This window comes from Bubalus kerabau, chromosome 5 (genome assembly GCF_029407905.1).
Source record: "Bubalus kerabau isolate K-KA32 ecotype Philippines breed swamp buffalo chromosome 5, PCC_UOA_SB_1v2, whole genome shotgun sequence".
Classification (NCBI taxonomy): Eukaryota; Metazoa; Chordata; class Mammalia; order Artiodactyla; family Bovidae; genus Bubalus; species Bubalus kerabau.
The window spans coordinates 19,800,579-19,823,330 of record NC_073628.1 but is presented as its reverse complement, the minus strand read 5'-3'; the positions used below and the strand labels follow the sequence as shown (position 1 = coordinate 19,823,330).

Here is a 22,752-nt window from a genome sequence, read left to right as displayed (position 1 = left end):
GCGGGGGCGGGCGCGCAGCCGCCAGCCGCCGGGTCTCCTGCCTGGTGGGCCCAGGGGCGGGCAAGTGGATTGGTTGCAGGCGGATCGGGGTGCGAGTGAGTGTGTCCGGGGATCTGTGTGCGAGGGCTCCTCCGGGTGGAAGCCCTGTTTACATGTCAGCGCGGGCCGGTTTCCCTTCCTCTTGGTACTTCTCTTGCCGGGTTCTTGGCGCTTGGGAGCTGCCGACTCCCCGGGACTAACGGGCCGGACTCTCCTTGCCTTTCCTCCGCCCGGCATCACTTTCCCGGACGGCTCGCGCGGCTCTCCGCACGCCCGGCTCCGGCACTCCGCGCCCCGGCTGCGCCAGCTCCGGGGCAGGACTCCCTCCCGCCTCTCGAGGAGGGTCCCTCTCCTGCGGAGCCGCTCCTCCTAAAGGGAGCAGCCCTGAGCCGCCCTGGGGGCTGCCAGGTGGCCAGATCCTTCCTATTCCCACCCCTACCCTCGTCTCGCGCCCGGGTCCAGCTTGCCAAGTGCAGCCCAGAGGGACGGGTCAGGGTCTGGGTTTCACCGCAGACTTAAGGAGGGTTCACTGCCTGCTCCCTCTGGAAGGGGGAAGTGGGGTCAGGAGCAGAGAGGAGGGACAGCCCCTAATGTGACGGGCCTTAGAGGACCGAGAGGAATGAATGGGACCAGGAGTTGGCTGCGAGGCTATCCCACAACTGCAAGCCCGAGCCGGTCTGGAAAATCTATTAGGCTGGTGAGGAGGGGACTGGCAGAGCCCACCATTCCCCGAACTCAAAGGAATCAAATCTTTGCTCAGGGGTGAGTAAGAGGAGGCTCAGATGTTGGGCTTGGAGAATTCAAGAGATTTTTATCATTTGGGTGGGGTAGTGGTTTTATTTTCTAAGTTTTTTTTTTTTTTTCTTCTGAGAGTTTGAAATATGCTGACTTAAGTAAAAGGCACCAACAGCAGGAACTTGAAAATCTGGAGATGAGATTACTGATTGTATTGGGTTAAAAGGAGCCTCTGTGAGTCTGGGTTCCTCCAGTTTAAAGTGTGTGGGTGAGGTGTCAGTTGAGGAGATGAGGTTGCTGTAGGGGGGAACCAGTAGATGGGGGTCCTGTCACTGGTCATTTAATGTCTCTCTCTCTTCTTTTGGTGGGTGTGTGCAAGTGTCTTGGTATGTCTGGTTTAGTAATAAGATGCTCCAGTCTAGAAAACTCCCCTCACCAGGACACTTGCCACTGGCCCAGAAGGCCCCCCTCTGACCCGGAAGGATGGTAAGATGGCTCCAGGGTCTTGATGTGGACACCCTAAGGAGAAGTGAAGCAATGTCTCCCCAGTGCTCAGACCTCTCAGCACAGGCCCTGAGGGTAGGGAGGAAGCTGTGGTCTGTGTACCCAGAATGTGCTAACCTCTGTAGATGCACACGCAGGGATTGGCATGGCCAGCAGTGAGAGCAAGCTTAGGCCAGGACCCTGGTGGGGCGTGACAGGCTTCTTTGCTGCAGGGGTGATGGAAGCCCGTCAGTCCGTCCAGACCTTCCCCTGGGGCACCTTCCATCTCCCATCCAGCTTGCCTGAATATGAGACCGACCAGCAGAGCAGTGGCTTTTCAAGTCGTCATCTTCTGCCCAGCGTTCAGAACTGCCCAGCGTTCTGAAGGACTGAGTCTTTAGTGTATACTTTGGTATTTAAATTGTGTGAAAGCCACAGTTTCCTGTTCATGTGTGACCTTCGGGTCTTGGGGTTCCCAGACCCCACTCCCACAGGGGTTCCAACACTCTGTGTGGAGAGGACATGGACAAGGAGAGGCCCCGGGACTTCTGGTGTCTGTGTGAGGATGCACAGTCCACGAAGCCAGTTTGAGCTTCAGACTCTGTAAAAGTGAAACAGTGGGACTGAATTACCTCTGCAATAGTATCTTTCCAATCCTTTCAGTTCCTAGGATATCTTGCTCACATGCTCTTGCAAGAACATGGAACTCCAAGTTCAGGAAATCCAGTTCTAGACTGAGAGAGCTCAGAAGACAGCACGTACCATGTGGAATTTGTAGACACAAATCCAGAATGTGTGTTTGCAGTTTGAATGGCCTTGACACATCATCTTTGACTGATTTGGGGATGTGATTTTTATGCACCTGCGTATTTCTTCTTCATCTATAAAGCATGTTGATATTTCAGAATACCTCTGGATCTCATCACTGGGGAAGCTTTTTGGTCCAGTTTGCCAGGGAAGTTTTTTGCAGAAGCTTTTTATTTTGTGATTACAAAACCTCAACCTCATCACTCTTGTTATAATAAGTCCTTCTGTATTCTGCTCTCTTCTCGCCAATAAAGTCTCCTGGGAAGGCTCTGCACATCACGTTGGGAGCACCAACATTTGCTTGGAGCCCTTCCGCTCTTCATTTGCCACAGGCAAGTCCGTCTAAATATTAAACAACACCTTACCCCGCCCTGCTCCCCCACAGTGATGTTATCAGTTGTTGAAAAGCACGTGATGCTGGTTGCTGCTTTAAGAATGACCTGGTTTCAAATACTGCATCTTATATCTAGGAAGTCTTCAATTGAATCTGCTTATATCATCTGTGGAAGCTTGATTCGGTCAGTGCATATGCTACCATTAAAGATGGGGAAACAATCAGAGAAAATTTAGATGTGATGAATGAAATAGGGAAATGAACTGGGAACTTGGAGTCAGAGAACCCAGGCTCAGTCTCCATTCTGGGAGACTCAGTTTTGTCATCTGTAAAGTGGAGCCAAAGTACCTTCTTGCCATAAGTCACAGTAAGGATTCAATAAAGTTTGGTACCTTCATTGACTGTATGTTAGTTGACTTTCTGCTTGGGGACAGGACTTGTGGGGATCAATTGGCCAGAAAATTAGTTCATAGGTCTGGATTTATTATATACATCTTTCATTAATTCTACAAATATTAATTAGGTGTCTCTTATGTTCCAAAGCTCTGCTTTATGTGTTGAGGCTAAAGTGAAAAGTGAAAGTGTTAGTTGCTCAGTCACGTCTGATTCTTTGCGACCCTATGGACTGAAGCCCGCCAGCCCCTCTGTCCATGGGATTCTCTAGACAAGAATACTAGAGTGGGTTGCCGTGCCCTCCTCCAGGGAATCTTCCTGACCCAGGGACTGAACCTGCATCTCTTGGATTGCAGGCAGATTCTTTACCGTCTGAGCCACCAAGATAGGAATCAAAACCGTGCTGGAAGTTATGCTCTGGCGGAGGAGACAGACACATACATAAATAATTGTGTGTCCAACCTGATACGTCTTCTGAAGAACAATAAAGCGGATTAGGGAATAGACAGGGATGTGGTTAGATAGCCAGGATGGTCAGGAGGGTGCTTCCAACAGAGTCCCAGGTGAGCCGAAATACAGTCAGTTTTCATCATTTACCTCGGGAAAGCACCGCACCACACAACAGTACATGTGGGGAGAACAAAATGGGAAAGGAGGGCTGAAGTGTCAGCTGGGCTTTGAAAACCATCAGAGTCCATAAGCCATACTGGCCCAGGCGGCAAGTCACCACGGACACTGTGTGTCCAGTTGGAAAACTTCAGGATGAGCCCGCTGGAAGAAAGCAACAGGCTCCTCCATCCATGGGATTTTCCAGGCAAGGGTACTGGAGTGGGTTGCCATTGCCTTCTCCGAGAGTGAGGGGTACCTGGGAACAAAGACTTTACTTCTGTCCTTAAAGATGGACGCTGCCTTCACTCTGGGAGTGAACCGTTCCCCCACCTGTGCCTTTAATTAACCTTCATAGCACCTGGACTCACGAAAACTCAGGGCACCTCAAGCTGTGTCTCTGTCTGGTGACCACAGAGAATTGCCTCCCTTGGGGAGTCACCAAGTGGTGAATCCTGTTTTGTTCCTGAATAATTTCTACCAAAAAAGCTTCCTCCCACGTCTGCTGTTGTTCCACTTTAGGCTTTCAGGACTGCAACTTTAGAGCTTTAGTGGTTATTTAGCTCCATATCCTTGTTTTATGGGAGGGAAACTGAGGCCCAGAGGTGTTTGCTGAATTATCCAAGATCACACAGCTGACTAGTGACAGAGTCAGGGTGAGAATGCAGGGTCCTTACCCTCGGGCCAGTGTTCTTTCCACTTCCTAGGAACATTTCATTTGCTTTCATTACATTATTATGAATTGTAGGATCCTGGAAGTGGTGTGTATGTGTGAGAAAGAGAGACAGAGGCAGATAAGCCATTAAAAAAATTATGGAGAATCTTGACAGTTTGGACTAAAGACTATTTCTCTTATTTAATAGAATTGTATTTCCATACTTCAGAAAAAAATCTCAAATGTTTGTATAGGATTTTTACATAACTGTTCTCCAAAACAAATCCTCCTCTTTCTGTAGACAAACAAGGTCTCCACTACCACGAGACAAAAAGAAATAGAGCATTTTACTTAAATAGGCCCCTTTACAGGCCAGGGACAGGTGGGCTGAATTACTATTTCAGTTCTTTTAATAATTGAATATTTGACTATTGAAATAGAATGTATTCAGATGCATTAGAATGTATCTTATGGGTCTACCTTCTAGTCTGTGTAGTAAGTAGATCTTTTAATAACAGCTGCATTATATAAGATTTAGAATTTCAATGTCTCTTTTTATTTGGGGTCAAACAGTTAACTTGGCACTGGCTTTAAAAAGTGGTTCATTTAAACCAAATCTTTTTTTTTTTTTTTTAAAGAAATGCAACGTTAGACAAATGTTAGCATTGAGTTGCCCCAGCAAAAGAAAAAGTTGGAAAATTTTTTATAATGATGAACCACCAGGCTGGATTTCTAATGGTCTGAGGCCTTTATCATCCCTCAAATATCAGAAAATATCCCTATGTTGTAAGTCAACACTCAGGCCCTCAGCAAGGTCCTTGTCTTCTTGGGAAAAGTCTTACCCTGCTTGAAGCTTGATAAAAAGATTTTCAGATTAGGACCTAACTATTTAGGGTTGGAATGAAAAACATCTACTATTTTCATTTATTTGAGACAAGCAGTTGCATTATGTAGGTAGAGAATAATGTTTTTGTTTTGTTTTGAATAACAAGTCTTTCTTTTTTGGCCTATCTTGAAACAGTTTTTCTAAGCCTTATCTTTTGTTTGTTGCTTTGTGACAAATGGAGAAGACTAAAGGACATTGGCCTCTACCTACACACACACACACACTCACACACACACACACACACAGTCTCACAAAATCTTCAACCAGCCATAATAGGTTTTTTTGAAATCTCAGAGCTATGCAGGTGTCTTTCTCTCTGCAGAAAACTACGCCCTGTTTCATTTTCTGTTACTTCAATAATATTTATCTATGGTGTTCATCCCATTCATGGGATGCATTTTATGTTTATCTATATTTCCCATTCACAGGAAAGCAAAACAGTGGGACAGTTTTGCTAAATGATATCACTCTACTTTTTCTACTGACCTGATAGACCCAATGTCAGTGGCCCAGACTTTGAGATATTCCCCTAGAGGCAATGGATGGGGTTTGTCTATCCCCGTATTGTCACCCTTAGGGACATCTTAACAGATGTCTTGGACATTTGACAGAATTAGACAGTCTATGGACTAACCCTTTTCTGCGCAGAGTGAGCTGGTCTTATGGGAACTTGTCACCTTGGTCTCATGGGCATCATAAGCTGATGCCACCTGTGTTGGTGCAGGTCAGGAGGTCTGCTGCATGGCTGTGAGGCAGGGGCTGAACTAGGTACTAAATGCTATCAAGACACCAGGCTGGTGGCAAAAGGGCTCCTGCCCTAGAGACACAGCAGGAGGAGAAGCTGTGTGTGTGTGTGCATGCACACCCAGCAGAATGCAGTAGTGTGTGTGCAGTAGAAGAAGGAAAGAGCAATTTCAACTGGAGAGACACAGAAAAGACAGAAGTAGTCATGTGTTTGCCTCTTTCTGTTTACAAAGCATTTTCATGTTCATCCTTGCATTTAATGTTCACAACAACCCTTTGGGAGGTAGTATCGTCACATCTCTGTTTTATCAGGGAGAAATGAAAGTTCAGAGAGGTTAAGTAACCCTAAGATGACAGCGAATAGGTGACATACTTGGTTTTCAAGCCCAGTGTGTTTCTGTGTCCAGAATGCTTGTTTGTTTTTCTTCACACCAGCCGCAAGGCCTCTTGGCCCAGGTAGACCTTGACTTTGAAAGATGGGTAGGACTTGCACAGGAAGATATGGGTCAAGGGCTTTCTAGGAAAGTAGAATACTGTGGGGGTGGGGCATATGAAGGAGAAGGTAAAGTGGAAATATTGGATGGAATAGATTATGGATGATCTTAAATACTGTAAGAGAGGATTTGGGTCTTGCAAAACATGTGGAAAGGAGGAATCACAAAATTTTTAGTAGAGGGCTGATCTATATAACTCTAAAAATTTGTCAGGAATGGAATCTCATCCTAGTCTCATCCTGCTCCTTAGGAGATGGAAAACAAAAACGAAAAAGAAATGGAGATGGAAGTGGCTCTATCACTTATCAGAGGCCGCAAGAATTAAGTAGCAGAAAGGATTAGACAACCAGTCATAGATTCAGGGCACCAGACTATGTTGTCAGCTGTTTGATTATTAAATATGGAGTCAAGGCAGAGAGGAGAAACTCTATTTCACCAGATCCGATACAAATATGATTCTCCTTCCCTTCTCTGATTGTGTCTTCTTTCACAGTGTTCTAGAGACTTCGCCACAAGCTGTCTTTTCAACCAGGCCATCCATCCTGGGCTACCAACTTAGTTCCTTTTTAGAATGAGTCAGCAGATAGTAAATGAGAAGAGACAAAAGGAAAAGCTGTTTCCTGAAACGCAAATCCAATTTCTATGGAAATTCAGACAGATCTGACATACTTTCATAGACTGGCCGGGCCCATCATCTCACTTTGAAATACTGACATTTCTCCCGCGCAAACCAAAACCTATGTGACTTATCACTATTTTTCCAAGGACAACCAGAAATCAGGTGCTCAGACGCCTTTTCAGATCCTTCAGATCTACTTCACAACAGCTTCAAAATGGCTTCTACCCACAAAAATGAACCAAAATACTGAATATTTGAGATATTTTCCCTCTTTGGGGAACAGTGTGCCTGCCGTTTAGGTCATGATCAAAATTCCAGAGTATGTAAGTTTTCACTTCCAAGAGAATGCAGACTTGAAATGCATTCCCCACGGCAGGGCCCATTTTCTCAGATGGCCACGTGTGTCCCCGGGAACGAAAGAGCGTGTGTCGCAGCCCAGTGTGCACGAGTAGGTGAGCAGTGTGACAGGTACCATGGGAGCTTCCACTCTGCATTTCTAGACCGCCGTGGCTTTCAGGTGTCTACTGGAATCTAACAATCCAAGAAGAGACTTTTTAGGTCTCATACATGGGAATTCATTGCTTTTCCATGAGAAGGAGTCTGAGAGTGAACAGTTTTGCAGTATTGTAGAAGAAATGTGAAAACAAACAGGTTGATATTATAAAATTACCCAGTTTGTGAGTTGTCAACGCTGTTACAATGTATATCGATGCATGTATTTAGAGGGAATTATTTTTAAAATTTTTGTTTATTTGACTGTGTTGGGTCTTAGTTGCCGCATGCGGGATCTTTAGTTGTGGCTTGCGAACTCTTAGTTGCAGCGTATGGGATCTAGTTCCCTGACTGGGGATCAAACCAAGGCCCCCTGCGCTGGGACCATGGAATCTTAGCCACTGGAGCACCAGAGAAGTTCCCTAGGTTGAAATTCTTAGGCCTGAAGAGTTCTTTTGTCTTTAGGGATTTATCACTTAATTCTTACTCATGCATTTACTCATTCAACTAAACACTGAAAACTATTGCCAGGCACAAAGCTTTATATAAACGAACAAGAGCCGGATGTCTTGACTGCTTCTTCTAGGCATCTAGAGGGTAGAGGTTTCTCTGCTCACTGATTTTAAAGTTTCCAAAAGAAGCAGTACTCACTAGGGGCCTCTTTATCCATGGCTTTGTATTACAAGGAAGTGTAGGCACATTTTCCCAAGGGTAACACCCAGCCTATAATTTTTTAATTGCCCTTTTACTCTGGGTGATACTAGTCCTGGAATGGACATTTTTGGAAATCCAGGGTTTCAGCCAAGGAAACTCTTTCTTCTTCTTATTCTCCCTGTCTCAGCTCTAGTTCCTCCTTTTGTATATTGACATCAAGAAAAATACCATAAGTAAAGTGAAAAGACAAATGAGAAACTGAGAAAGACTATTTCCCATCCATCAAGCAGAGGGCACATGTCTTAAAACACAAAGATTATGTGGAATCTAGAAAAATGGTATAGATGCTCTTATTTACAAAGCAGAAGTAGAGACACAGACATAAAGATCAAACATACCAAAGAGGAAGTGGGGTGGGATGAATTGGGAGATTGGGATTGACATATATACATCATTGACACTGTGTGTGGAATACATTAACTAATGAGAACCAACTGTGTAGCACAGGGAACTCCACTCAAGCACTGTGCTGACCTGAATGGAAAGGAAATCCAAAAAAAGAGGGGATATATGTGTGTGTATATATAAACTGATACAGGGCTTCCCTGGTGGCTCAGTGGTAAAGAATCTGCCTGCCAATGCAGGAGACGCAGTTTCGATCCCTGGGTCGGGAGGATCCCCTGGAGAAGGAAATGGCAACCCACTCCAGTATTCTTGCCTGGGAAATCCCAAGCCTGGCAGGCTGCAGTCTGTGAGGTCGCCAAGAGTCGGACACGACTTACCAACTAAACAACAACAGAAATTAAGACAACACTGTAAAGCAATCATACTCCAATAAAAGTTAATTAAAAAATAATAATAAAGACTGTTTACAAATAAATAAGAAAAAGGTAGACCACACAGCAGAAAAATAGACCAAAAATGCTATAAATAAATGCTAGAAAAAGAAATATAAATGGTCAGAAAGCATATGAAAATAATCTCAGGCATCTATATATTCAAATGAAATGAATGAAATTCCAACATTTATCACCCATGAGGATAGCAAAGATGAAAACAGCTTACTATTGCCTCATGGCAGAAAGAGTAAAGGGAAATGTCTCTCACTATTCCTGCTAGTGGGACTCTAACTTGGTACACTCACTCTAGGAGGCAATTTGGAAACATTTATTGAGATGTTAAGTGTTTATATACAAATTTGATGATAATTCCAATTCTAAAAATTTATCAGACATATTCAGTCAAATACCAAAGATAAATGTACAAGATGTCTTTTGTTGGTAAGGGCAAGAATTGGGAAAACTCTAAATATCCATCAATAGGGTACTAGACAAATTGACTTTAGAAGACTCAGGTAAAAAAATATGTAGTCGTTAAGTGGCATAAAATCAATTGTGTATACACACTGACTTAGAAAATTCTCCAAAGTATCTTAATACATGGAAAAAAACATTACAAAATGTGTGGTTCCATTTCTATAAAAAAAGATAAAGGCTTATTTATTTATTTATGGATATACTTTTCCAGAAGTTGTCTATGCATAAATAATCATATTAGATAGATGTGTGTGTGTGTGTGTTTGTGTTTTGACTTTAACAGTGGCTACTTATGGGCAGGACTTTTACTTTTCACACTATAAACATGCAGTATTTGACTTTTTAAATCACTAGTATATATTACTCTTATCCTTTTAAAAACTGATGTAAAAGAGGGACTAGAAATAGATTTGTAAAAAAGAATAAGCTGAACACTGTCATTCTATCCCCAATGTGTTGCTCTCAGAGACTCTGGGATTCCATTTCGCAGTAAAATACAGAGAAAAACTGTCCAGCCAAGGTTCTGGGGACCTGAATTGTAGCCCCAGCTCTACCCCAAAGGAGTTCTGGGAGCTTAGACAAGGCATTTCCCTGCATCAGTATTTGTGTAAATTTCCTCGTGGTAAAGGTTTTCTCATGTATAAAATGAAGGTATGATTTCAAAGGTCCCTTTCACCTCCCATGTTTATAAGACTCTAATCCCAGGCAGACTTTAAAAGCATTTCTCATTTGAGGGCTTGGATGACTGAAGCTCTCACAGAAGTTCTGTCTAGCCCATGTGATTCTTCTTCATAATCCAAGGATAATTCATAGAATGATCTGGGAGCCGGTTGGAGGCTGGGCGGAGAGGGGCTGGGTCTCACGAGGGCCTTCATGAATTTCTGGGAGCTGGTGTTTTTATTACCAAGCGACACTGGAGCTGTGTTAATCCTTTTGCGTTAATGTAAACGAAGAATAGGGCCTGACTCTGTTTTGGGGTCTTACGCGCTTTCCCAAAATTTGGTCTCATTTAAAACCCAAAACACATTTGGTCCCAAGTGCCTTTTCCTTGGATTAAAAAAAAAAAATTCTGTTTAATTGAAGGGAAATTGAATTTGTCTGGTTTTGATTCATTTACACTTAACTCTTAAAAAAAATTTTTTTTTGAGGACATATTTGATGTCCAGGAAGGATTTTGAGCCTCTTAAATGAGTTTTCTGGGAGGCTTTTTTTTTCCTTCTTCTTAAAACAGGAAGTGGTGCTAGGCTTTGGGCAAACACAGTCAACCCTGAAAAGCCCCAATTCAGTTTGAAACCATATCAGCCACCATTTTGCATGAGCCCCAATGGCCCTTACTAAGGCCTTTCTTTTCCTACTCCTCACCTGAGAGCAACAGACACACTCACCTTCCACCCGAGGGGACGAGTATGGAGGGCAGACGATCAGAATCAGGAGAAGGAAGAGAAGGAGCAATTTATTGAGCTCTGACTGTGTAACAATAGCTGTTTTTGCCTTTATGGGCATGCTCACTTTTTAAAAAAATTTATTTTATGCAAGGATAGTTCATTTCTGCTGTAGAGCAAAGTCATTCAGTTATACATATATGTACATGCTTTTTCATATTCTCCATTTTGGTCTATCACAGGATATGGAATATAGTTCCCTGTGCTATACAATAGGACCTTGTTTATCCATTCTCTATGTAATAATTTGCATCTGCTAATCCCAAACTCCCAATCCATCCCTCCGCTTGGCAACCACAAGTCTGGTCTCTAGGACATAGTCCCTTTTGATCCTTGTAACGACCCTATGCTGTATGTACTGTTTTCATTTTGGAGAGGTGAAGTAACTTATCCAAGGCCAAGAGGACAGAAAGTGGAAAGGCAATGATTTGAACCTTATCCTGTTTGCCTCCGAAGTTCATAGAGTTTAGCCTGTGTGATCCGTTGCCAGTTTGACACATGCACATCCATAAAACTGAAGCTCCAAACTCAGTCCATCTATGGAGGCCTTGCAGGTGGTGGTGGGCTTCCCAAGTGGCTCACTGGTAAAGAGTCCACCTGCCAATGCAGGATACCTGGGTTCGATTCCTGGCTTAGGAAGGTCCCCTGGAGTAGGAAATGGCAACCCACTACAGTGTTTTTACCTGAGAAATCCCCTGGACAGAGGAGCCTGGTGGGCTACAGTCCATGGGGTCACAAAGAACTGGACACAACTGAGCAACTGAGCACGCAGGCAGTAGTGTTTGTCTACGTGACCCCTCTGCTCTAGACGGGTCTGTGGTCTCGCCCTATCCTCCACATCCTGTTCTTAAGAAGGGTTCAGCCCTCTGTTCCCCAGGTTAAGAGTCCCTGCCTGACTCTGCTGGCAGATGGACTGGGTAGCAGTCGGGCAAGTTCCATTTTACTTTTTAAGTTTGTTTTTCTTGGAGTTTAGTTGTTTTACAATGTGTGTTTGTTTGTGCTGTACAACAACTGAATCAGCTATATGTATACATATATCTCCTCCTCTTGAGCCTCCCTCCAGCCCACTCCCAACCCACCCCTCTAGGTCCTCAGGTCCTCAGAGAGCACAAGCTGAGCTCCCTGTGCTGTATGGCAGGCTCCCACCAGCTCTCCATCTTACACGTGGAGGTGCCTATATGTCAGTGCCACTCTCTCAGATCGTCCCACCCTCTACGAGCTGTCAAGATGATTTGATGTAAAAAAAAAAAAAAAAAAAAAAAAGCTCTTGTAGCTCAGTAGAGAATAGCATATTCTTTGACTCAATGATGCTTCCTCTTATACAATTTTATGCTTTCTCTTCTCCTCTCTGGCTCTAACTCTGGCTGTCTTTTTCATTCTCTTTCACTTACACACACACATAAATTACACACACTTAAAAAAAAATCTGATGGGGGGATGTGTTTCTACGAAAGACAAAGAAGGGGACATTTTGCAAGGTTAAAAGGGAGTCGTCAAGAAAGGTTAACTTCAGGCTCCAGTTTCTCCCGAATAGCATTTCTTGTTATTTCAAGGCTGATTGACTTATAACTGCATCCCCAGCCACCTCACATCAATTCCTTTTATCAGCTCAAGTGAGACTTCCTGTGGACTGGCCCAGCTTCCTGATGTATTTCCTTTTTCCTTTGGCAGAACAAAGAAAACCATAGCTCCAAGGATCCTTGGAACCAAACATCATTTAGCACTGAAGAACCTATTATTTAAAATGTTTTATTCTCAATGTGGAGGCCGTGTGCTTGGCTTTGGGTTTTTTACCGCCTGTGGTGTACCCCCCTGCCCTGTGTATGTCCTCACGGTGGACCTCGGGTGCAACTCTCAGGGGTCAAGGAGGCACTCAAACTCATCGTAGTTGTAGTTTGATTTTACTCCAAGAGGGAAAATTAACCCATTCTCCTCCTGAGCACCTCCTCCACCCCATACACACATATACCTCCAGGAGTCACATGAAGACCTCTGTGTATAGGGTTTATGTTTTTGTCACCCTAATTCAACATAATCTGTCAGCAAAGAATCTCTTATTTAGAGATGTCAGCTTATCTTTGTTTGAAGTTCTAACTCTAGAAACATGCATATAAGAAAAGAAACTTCAAATTGTATCCCAAGGATCACTGGTGTTAACTGAAGAGGAAATTCCAGAAATTGGGATAAAGGCGTTTCTTTCCTCTTTCGCTTAGAGGACTCCATATTACCCATTACCACTTGGTTTCACCTCCTACTCTACACCTTATTTCTGAAAGGGCTTTAGCTTAATTCCCGGTAAGCAGTTCAGTTCAGTTCAGTTCAGTCGCTCAGTCATGTCCAACTCTTTGAGACCCCATGAATCGCAGCACGCCAGGTCTCCCTGTCCATCACCAACTCCCGGAGTTCACTCAGACTCACGTCCATCGAGTCAGTGATGCCATCCAACCATCTCATCCTCTGTCGTCCCCTTCTCCTCCTGTCCCCAATCCCTCCCAGCATCAGAGTCTTTTCCAGTGAGTCAACTCTTCGCATGAGGTGGCCAAAGTATTGAGTTTCAAGCTTCAACATCAGTCCTTCCAATGAACACTCAGGACTGATCTCCTTTAGGATGGACTGGTTGGATCTCCTTGCAGTCCAAGGGCCTCTCAAGAGTCTTCTCCAACACCACAGTTCAAAAGCATCAATTCTTCGGTGCTCAGCTTTCTTCACAGTCCAACTCTCACATCCATACATGACTACTGGAAAAACCATAGCCTTGACTAGACGGACCTTTGTTGGCAAAGAAATGTCTCTGCTTTTGAATATGCTATCTAGTTTGGTCATAACTTTGAGAACACTACTAAGAGAGCTGCCTGGGGATGTCCTGGTGATACAGTGGCTAAGACTCTGTGCTTCCAAGGCACAGGCCCCAGTTCTATCCTTGGTCAGGGAACTAAGATCCCACAGGCTGCACAAAACAGTCAAGTTAAAAAACATTGCTTGTATTTGTCATATTGCCCAAGGCAGACATTGCACGTTGCTAACTGAGTACCCACCCCTGAGACTGTTAGAAGACAAGAGGCCATCATACCAAAGAAGTATCTAGGTTTCAAGGTGTGATGTGTCTAAAGATGAGAACTGGACAGCGGAACGCAGGTATCCATTCCCTACATTTCACGATTAGAGTGTTTCCACAAGTAAAGATATCAAGCCTCATCGGATCCACAGGTGAACCTGCTTTCTTTGCCTTTCAGTCTTATTTCCTGGCCATTGTATAATTCTCCTGTGGGGTCAAACAGGGCACTTTCCATAGGAACCGCCCAGGCATCTAAGCAGTCATGCAGCCACTCAAATGCAGCCTTTCTCTTTACAAAGATCACTCACTGATTTGAAATGGAAAACAGTTGAAACTGCAATGTAGCTCCCCTGGCAAAAGATGTATTTTTCAGACAACAGGAATTATCATGGATAATTCACATCGATTTTTCCCAACCCAGTCCTCAGTGTAATCATTTCTAGATGTAAATGCTTTGAAAAGGGGTGATCTCGAGAAAAAAGTCACTCAGAAACTGTATGGTGTGAGATGAGTGTGTGAGGGTAGGTAAGGGCTCAGTGAAGATACTAAGCCTCAAATAACCTGCTTTGAGGATGCCAGGAGAAAAGGGCTAAATTTTCTGCACTGATACAGAAAAACATGAGATCTTTTCTTTTCCCAGCTCTGCCACCAGTCTTGTACCTACCTCTGTGACCAGTCAGGAATCTTAGAGAACAAAGACCCATGCATTATCTCTCTCAGTCCCCAAAATGCTATCTGTAGAAAACCATATACGTACAGTCCACCTCTGGTACCACCCTGTGCATTGGCTCCAGGATTCCAAAATCAGCAGATGCTCAAGTCCCTTACACTTTGCTGTCCATATCCTCAACTTCTCCATTCGGCAGATTCAACCCACCACAGATCAGAAATACTATTATAATACGTCTGCGATCAGTTGCATATAGGGATGAGGAACCCTTGCAAACAAGGGGCAGACTGTACTGACCTTGGTTTTCTCTACCATAAGAGCATATTGGGGGCAACAAGTACAGCCAGTCTTGATCAAATAAGGTCTTTGCTGCAACACAGGACTTCTTTTGAAGTCAAGGACTCGAGGGACACCTGTACTTTCTGCACTTTTCAAGAAAGAGGAGAGAAAAAGGGCAGACTGCTTGTCTGGAAACGTGCTTCAGGAAATTTGGTGTGCAGAGAATTTTCCCAGGGTGCCTCATGGAAGAGGCATCGAGGCATACAGACTTGCCGCTCTGGACACCAGGGCCTCTAAAGTCCTTGGTTCTGCAGATCTGTGGTTCCCTATCTACTTTCTGATCTGTACTGTTGTAAAGGGAAATCGCAGTCCTCCTTCTCTGCCTTCTCAGAGTTTGCCCTGCAAGGTGTTACAGGCAAGTCACAATCAGTCAGTGGGGCTGGGTTTGGATCACCTTGAAATTAATCATTTCTTCTCATCAGTTTGAACTGGGCAGGACCTAGATTCTGTTCTGCCCAGAGCACCTTTTTAAAAAACTATTTAGGCCCTGTGTGTATTTCATGGAAAATTTCACACGCCTGTTTTTGATTCACTTCCAATTAAAGGCTCAAAATGCTGGTTTTGTAAGAGTGCTTTGATGATTCAGATTCTTGTTGGTTGATCTTTTTTTTTCTTTTTCCTCCTCAAAAAAGTTTAATAAATGTTACTCAGGCATTTGCATGCTTAATTGTTTAAAATAATTGGAAACAGGAGAGACCATTTACTGTATGTGCACAAAACGAGGATATTTATGAGCCAGATGCCTTGGTGAAGGTGACTCTTATGGGAAAATAAAGAATATGACAGAAGGTGGACAACTTGGTGTCCCCACTGCTGGGAGGGCAGGGTGCTCTGAGCTCAGTTCCTCCAGAATGGTCAAGGGCATGTTACAGGAACACAGGAGTCCCTCTTAATGTAGCCAGTCAGCATCAACAGGCTATCCATGGGATGGTCAGTCTCATCAGAGATGGACCAGGTGGACTGGTGTTCCAGTGCTAATGCTGGTCCCTCTGGAGACAGTCCGTTGTCTGCAGTGACAGTAAGTGCATCCCTTGCCTCCTTCTTCATACTCGATAAAAAGCCTTGATGAACCTACCTGCACACACCTCTGCACTAAATGAAAAAGAGACCGATGCAGCAGGCCCCCTGGGACCTGTGGAAGCAGTCCCAGGCTCTGCCTGTGTACCGGTCCCTCTGAAGTGCTCACAAGGGCACGGGGCATCTGGTAATCTGATTTCTGCTCCTGGCTTTGCCTTTGGCTGGTTGGGTGACACTGGACAAGTTTCTCCCCTTTTCTTAACTTCTCTTCTCCATCCACCCAAAAGGATAAAGAAGAAGAATAGTCAGTCCTCTTCTCTCTTGACTTTGGTGAAAATCTGGCCTGCTAGATTGCTTTGAATTTCTTGAAGAAAAGCATTAATTAATTACTGCCATTTGCCAAGCAACTCAGCGACTCCTTAGATGGTGCTTCTTATTGTCAATTGTAAAGCAAGCATCATTTCCAATTCTGAGTCTTATTTGGACAACTTACTCTTCTCTCTTTATTGTTATGGGCTGGTTAGCCCTATTAAGCCGGAGTTACACAGTGTAAATTCATGTTCGCACAGTGTCATGTGGGGATGCAGTGTGGGGCTTCTTGGCTGAGAAAGGTGACAGAAACCTTTATTCTGGTGGGCAGTGAGATGCTATAGTGTTTTGCAGGTTACCGTGATGCTGGCAGAATGGCTCCTGTGCAATTCAAAGTGTGAAAATCTAGGTTTGAAAGCAGCTGATTAGCTGTGTGATCTTGGGCTAGATAGTCTCTCATCTCCTCCCTTCCTGTCTGTAAAATAAAACCAGTCATAAGTAATATGAAGTTTTCTACTGCCATACTGACCAATAATAAGAATCAAAGTAAGTGGAAGAAAAAACACTTTATAAAGAGCTATGGGCTTCCTAGGGGGCTCAGTGGTAAAGAATCTGCCTGCCTAGCAGGAGACATGGGTTTATTCCCTGGGTTGGGAAGATCCTCTGGAGAAGGAAATGGCAACCCATTCCAGTATTCTTGTCTGGGAAATCCCATGGACAGAGAAGCCTGGTGGGCTACAGTCCATGAGATTGCGAAGAGTCAGACATGACTTAGTGAGTAAACAGCAATGTAAATACTAGTTATTATTATCTTAGTTATTATTCTCATCCAGGATGTTTGAACACAACAGGCTCCTCAGTCCATGGAATTCTCCAGGCAAGAATAGTGGAGTGGGTTGCCATTCTCTTCTCCAGGGTATCTTCCCTACTCAGGGATGGAACCCATGTCTCCTACATTATAGGCAGATTCTTTACTATCTGAGCCACTAGGGAAGCCTTAACAGATAATAAGTGTTGCTTAAATGGAGTCCATGGGTTACTTTTTTCTGACTTTCATGGTTCCCAAGACTTACTTGCATTTGGTGAAATTCGTCAGCTATTTATTCATATCTCTTTGCCAGTAGAGACACTCTCCCCTACGAATGCACCAGAACAGACCAAACATCCCTTATTCCTCCTCTCCCCTCCCTCATGTCCGGCCATTGTTCTCCTCGTGAAACTCCCATCCCCATCAATGGGGGTTTTACGTAAAACCCGATGGCAGGATGTGAGTGTAGCTTCAGGAATTCCAGGCTTGTGCTGCTGATAAAGAGTTGTGTCCAACTGAAAACACCAGTGAAACAAAATTCCCTTGTCCAAACTATGCTACTCAGGTTTTGTTTTTTAACTTTTGTCTCTGCCTTTCAAGAATCAAAAACCATCCTAGAATATAAGCCATGTATCTTGTACCACTTCCCCTTGCGAATGGTTTTTCGATGCTCATCTAGTGAGCAACCACTGCCCCCACCACTTGTACCACCTCCTCTGTCTCCTCCCTGTCCTTGTGGGAACACAGGACCAGGCCTGAAGTGGGTTGACTCAGTGGGAGCTGACATTTCAGTCCTTCCATAGGCTCTGATTTACCTTCCACTTCCAAAAAGAAGAGTCTTCCAGCCTCGGAGGAACTGTAGGACTGAACGCTCCTGATCAAGGAATCTGGATTGGTTTGGGATGTGAAGTAACTGAAAACTTAAGCTGACTTGAGTGTGAGTGAAGGGGTGACTATGTGGAAGAGGTCATCTACTTTGAAGATGGTCCTCTGCTGGAGCAGAGGGCAGAGATGATGGTGTCTCTTCCCCCAGGCATGGAGACTCAACAGGCAAGCTGTGTCTTTGTTCTCATCCTGTATCAGTAACATTTTAGGAAAGCTTGTCTCTCTCCGTGCTACACTACACAACCAGTATGACTGTGTGACCAGAGGTGGAATGAAGGGGAAGAATGTTTACCACCGTTATACCCACACTGAAGCAGCTAAGTGATAATGAGACACACACAAAAAAGGAAAATGAAGTTGGCTCTTTTCATTTTAAAAGGTTCGTCCAGACATTTAGGATTCTGACGAAAAGCTTCTCCTGACATCTTTTTCTGAACAGATATTAGGGCTTTCTTCTCCAACAGAATTGGGATTTCAAAGTCCACAGGGTGGACACTGAGCTCCTCAGACGTTTATCTATTAGTTCTTCAGGAACAGCAGTCCAGCTAAGATCAACCCCACCGTTTCTTTCTCCATGAAAGCAAATGACCACCAAGATCTGTAGGCTGTATTGAAGGAGTATTCTGTGTTTTTTCTACACCGAAACCACAGAGTAAAGGTAAAGAGATTAGAGAGCATCTCAAATATATATTTCAAACTATGGAGAACATCTCACACATGGAAATTAACTCAGCCTTGTAGAAAATTCGTTTTGACAGTGGTATCTATCTTTGGGTGGTTAGATTGTATAAAGGTTTTCTAGACATACTTAATATCTTACCGTCTTAGCTACGTCCAGTGTCTTGCCTGAAGATGTTACAGATTTGGAAATCGCTTATTAACACATCCTCATCTTTTTCAAGTAACTCTTAACATTCTGGTTTTAAATTTATTTGAGTGCAAGGGAGAGTGATATTTTCCTGGTCTGTAGAAAGCTTAAACATCTGGTTTTGGAAAAGACTAATTCATTGGAAACCTCATGAGAGATGTGGTTTTTATAGAACTTTTAGGATAAGAGATTTGGGAAACTTCATTAATACTTCTCAGCTTTCTTAACCTGATCTTAAAGGCAAAGTGGAAGATTAAGCAAACTGTCTTCATCTGGGATGTCCAGTAGAAATTTCTACAAAGGAGGGAAATGCCCTATTCCACACCATCCACTATAGTAGCCACTAACCTAGCTATTGAGGTAGCTTCTAAGGCCTTGAAATGTGGCTGGTGCAAAGAAGAACTAAGTTTTTAATTTCATTCCATTTCCTTCTAGTTAATCTACATTTAATTCACATGTGGCTAGTGGCTCCCGTGTTAGACCATGCAAGTCTGTGTATTTCAGGTCAAAAATGGTCTTAAAATCTGAATTCAGTTGGAGAGTATATTTATGTGGATTATTTTTATTTGAGTCAGCAATGTGTGGTCCACATATAGATTAACATTTCCATTGATTCTTATAACTGACATTAAAGCAAAATCAAAGGAAATGTGGATATCCATCTTTACCCAAATATTACCAATGCTGGCCTGGGCCTGGAATTAAGGCTGCCATCTAGTCTTTCAGCTTCATTGCCAATTCTACACTGGCCTTTAAGAGTATAATGCTGTCTTTTCCCATCTATAAAATGGGTGCACTCGGAATCTGTCACCAGGATATTCAGAAAAGATGATTAAATGTGTATCAGGCTTGTCAAAGAACGGTGTGGGCTTTTCCTGTAGACCTTTTCACTGAAAATGACCTCAGCCACAGGGAATCCTCCAGAACAAGGTGATTTCATTTTCCTCATTTGTAAAATGCTGGCATGATGATCAATTGTTTTTAAGGTCATTTTCAGTTCTAATGCTGTGTCCTTCCATGAATATATGATTTTCTCTGATAGTAGATTCCATCCTTTTAACAGAGACTTGGCTTTCTGAGTTCCAAGATCCCTTTAATTCATTGTAAGTAGATTTCTTCTTAAGTTTAAATGTGAGCAAAACAACTTATTTAGCAAACGGGTAGGTAGAATAGTGACTTTGAACCCCAGTGTCCCTCCAGTGCGTGTTCCCTGGACTTCCACTGCTTTGTGTTATTCTCAGTGACCAGGACCCACGTGCTTGATCTGTCCAAGGCATGGAGCAATTTCTCTCCCTCCTTCATGACCCTGACCTGTGGAAAATCAATCATATGACATGCTCTACCTGCTGTGGATTTGGAATGACCGTGAGGAATAAATGCCTAGTTCTTCTCTGGGGAGATCTGACCTCCTTCCTAAGGCCTGATTATTATTTTTTTTTTTTGGCTGTGTGGGCTCTCTCGTTGTGTCTGGCAGGCTTAGTTGCCTCGAAACTTGTGGGATCTTTAGTGCCCTGCACCAGGGATCGAACCCACACCTCCTGCATTGGAAGGAGAATTCTTAACCACTGGACTGCCAGGGAAGTCCCCCTAAGGCCTCTTCATGAGCAGAGCTGTGGTAGCTTTTGCTTTGGAAGTCTTCAACTGGAATCACTGAGAAGGTTCATCCTGTCTACCCCTGAATCAGTGACGTGCATTTCTGAGCTGAATTGTTTAAAATCAAGATGGACAGATGTTACAGAGAAAATAGAGCAGAGCTCCCTGCAGGCTAACTAACTACACGATGGTTTTAGGGGTGATGAACCACTGTGGTTCTGCTTCTGTCTTACACTTGCCCTGTAGAAAGGAGAAAGTACAAATCAACTCCTGGGCACCTGTGAGTGCCCAATTCAAGTCTTGGATCATCTCATGCTGATTATGTATAGAATCCATCAAGAGTCTGGTATTTCTATGGCTCATGCATTTTCAGAAAAATCTCTGCAGTTTGAAATCTTCCATCCTTGTTCTTTTCAGATTGCATCTGGAATAAAGTAAGGATGTGTGTGCAGAATATACTTCTGTGATGGTGATAGTTCAGTGACTCCTGGTACATCATGGCAAGCACTGAATTGTGGGTTTTCAGTGTTTACTGTCAGCTTCTTGAGGGCAGACACCCCACCAGTTTGTCTTTGAGACCCCAGCTCCCTGCACATAATTGCATATTTATTTATTTTTTTATAACTTTTTATTTTATATTGGAGTATAGCCAATTAACAATGTAATGATAGTATCAGGTGGACAACAGAGAACTCAGTCATATGTATCCATTCTCAGCCCAACTCCCCTCCCATCCAGGCTGCCACATAACATTGCACAGAGTTCCTTGTGCTGTACAGTAGGTCTTTGTTGGTTATCCATTTTAAATATGGTAGTGATATTTGTGTATTTATTGAGCACTTTCTGTGTGCCAGGTCCTGGGATACAGTGGTTAGAAAAAAGACAGGCAAGGCAGTTTTGGTACAGAAATTGCAGTCAAGATGGGAAAAGAGATACTGAGTGTGTTGTTATAAGGGCAAAGAGTTCTGTGAAAAAGGAAGTAGAAGATGCTTCAGGAGAGTGTACTATGGGGACCTAACCAGTCTCAGAGGTCAAAGGTTTCCCCAAGGAAGTGACATTTAGGCTGAACCCTGAAAGATAAGCACAAGTAGGCATGAAGGAGAACAGGCCTTCAAGAAGTGTTCGCGGAATGAATGAATGAAATGCTGCCTTCCTGCTGCTCTGCTACATTTAGTGCCTCTAGGCACTGTCTGTGGGTCTGTAAGCCATTTTCTTCAATAAAGGCAAGTAAGTGAATAAAGAATATCCCAAGAGGACAATGACTTTCAAGGTTTCAAAGACATGATCAGAGTAGTAGTTGACTGAGCACATAAGAGTTCCTTTGTATTGGTTTATAGACTTTATTTAAAAAGTGTATGTAAGTGGAGGATTGATATGTTTTGAATATGCAGTGCATCCAGAAATGTCAAGGGCAGGAAGATTCTCTAAGGCTTCTTTCCATCTTTGATGATTTCTACAGCATATGGGTTGGACTTGTTCTCAGCCTGGCAGACCTCCTCACTGGCAGAGTAAGGCTGCTGTTGGGCACACAGGGCTCTGGAAGTCATGCTCACTGGTCTTGGTGTGAGCTGCCCTCAGCCCTTCAGCAGGTCCTGGACCTCCTCATGCTTTGGTTTCCTCAACTTCAGAGCAAAGAGATTCTGCCAATGATAATTTTACCTCGAAGTGATGTTGTAATAAAAATGGGTGTAAGTGCATTTTGTAAGATCAAAAACAAAAAGAAGAAAATAAAAACCCCTGCTGAAGACGCATGCTATCTATATCGAGTGTTTGCTAGAATTTCAGAGAAAGCCATCTGGTCTAAAACTTTACAGAGGTTAAGACTGGGATTGGCTTTTAAGGTCTTTTCTGGAGTGGCTGTGTCCTCTACCTATTTATTTACTTTAAAACAACTTTGCAGGAGGTTTCAGTAATGTCAGAAATGATGGTGGGATCTTCCCTGGTGGTCCAGTGGCCAAGACTCAGCACTCCCAGTGCAGGGGACCCAGGTTCGATTCCTGGTCAGGGAACTAGATCCTGCATTCGCAACTGACAGTTCGCATGCTGCAACTAAAAAAAGATGATGATGACAATAATAATAATATTAATTGAGTAGTTATAGATGAGCCAGGCACTGTCCTGAGCCCTTCAATGCACGTTAGCACTTCATTTCTACCACAGCCCATGGGTTACATCTGTCATTAGACTTTACCTAAGAGGAACCAAGTGCAGAAAACCCAAATTTCTTGTCAAAGTGTATGCAACTCATAGGGTCTGTCTGATTTCAGAGACTTTACTCCCTACATATGTGAAATATTCTGAACTTTTCAGAATAAGGGCTCAGGGTTGCTAAGTGACTAAACATATACAATTAATTATTTCTGTCCCAGAATACAAGAGTGTTAACATTAGCAGTTGATTTTTGCAATTCCTTTGGCCTCTGGCGTTCCCACACGCCTCCACCCCTCTTCCTAACTATTCGAGCAGACCTCTGAGGTGCGTAAAGCCAGCATCAGCGTAAAGCACGTCA

The 22,752-nt window shown here is 43.5% G+C and overlaps 1 protein-coding gene across 1 annotated transcript in view; it reads left to right on the top strand.

The window, feature by feature from the left end:
• Window positions 1–22,752, top strand: part of FLI1 (Fli-1 proto-oncogene, ETS transcription factor) — a 133,895-nt gene that overhangs the window by 767 nt on the left and 110,376 nt on the right. The gene's annotated exons all lie outside the window — the stretch shown is intronic.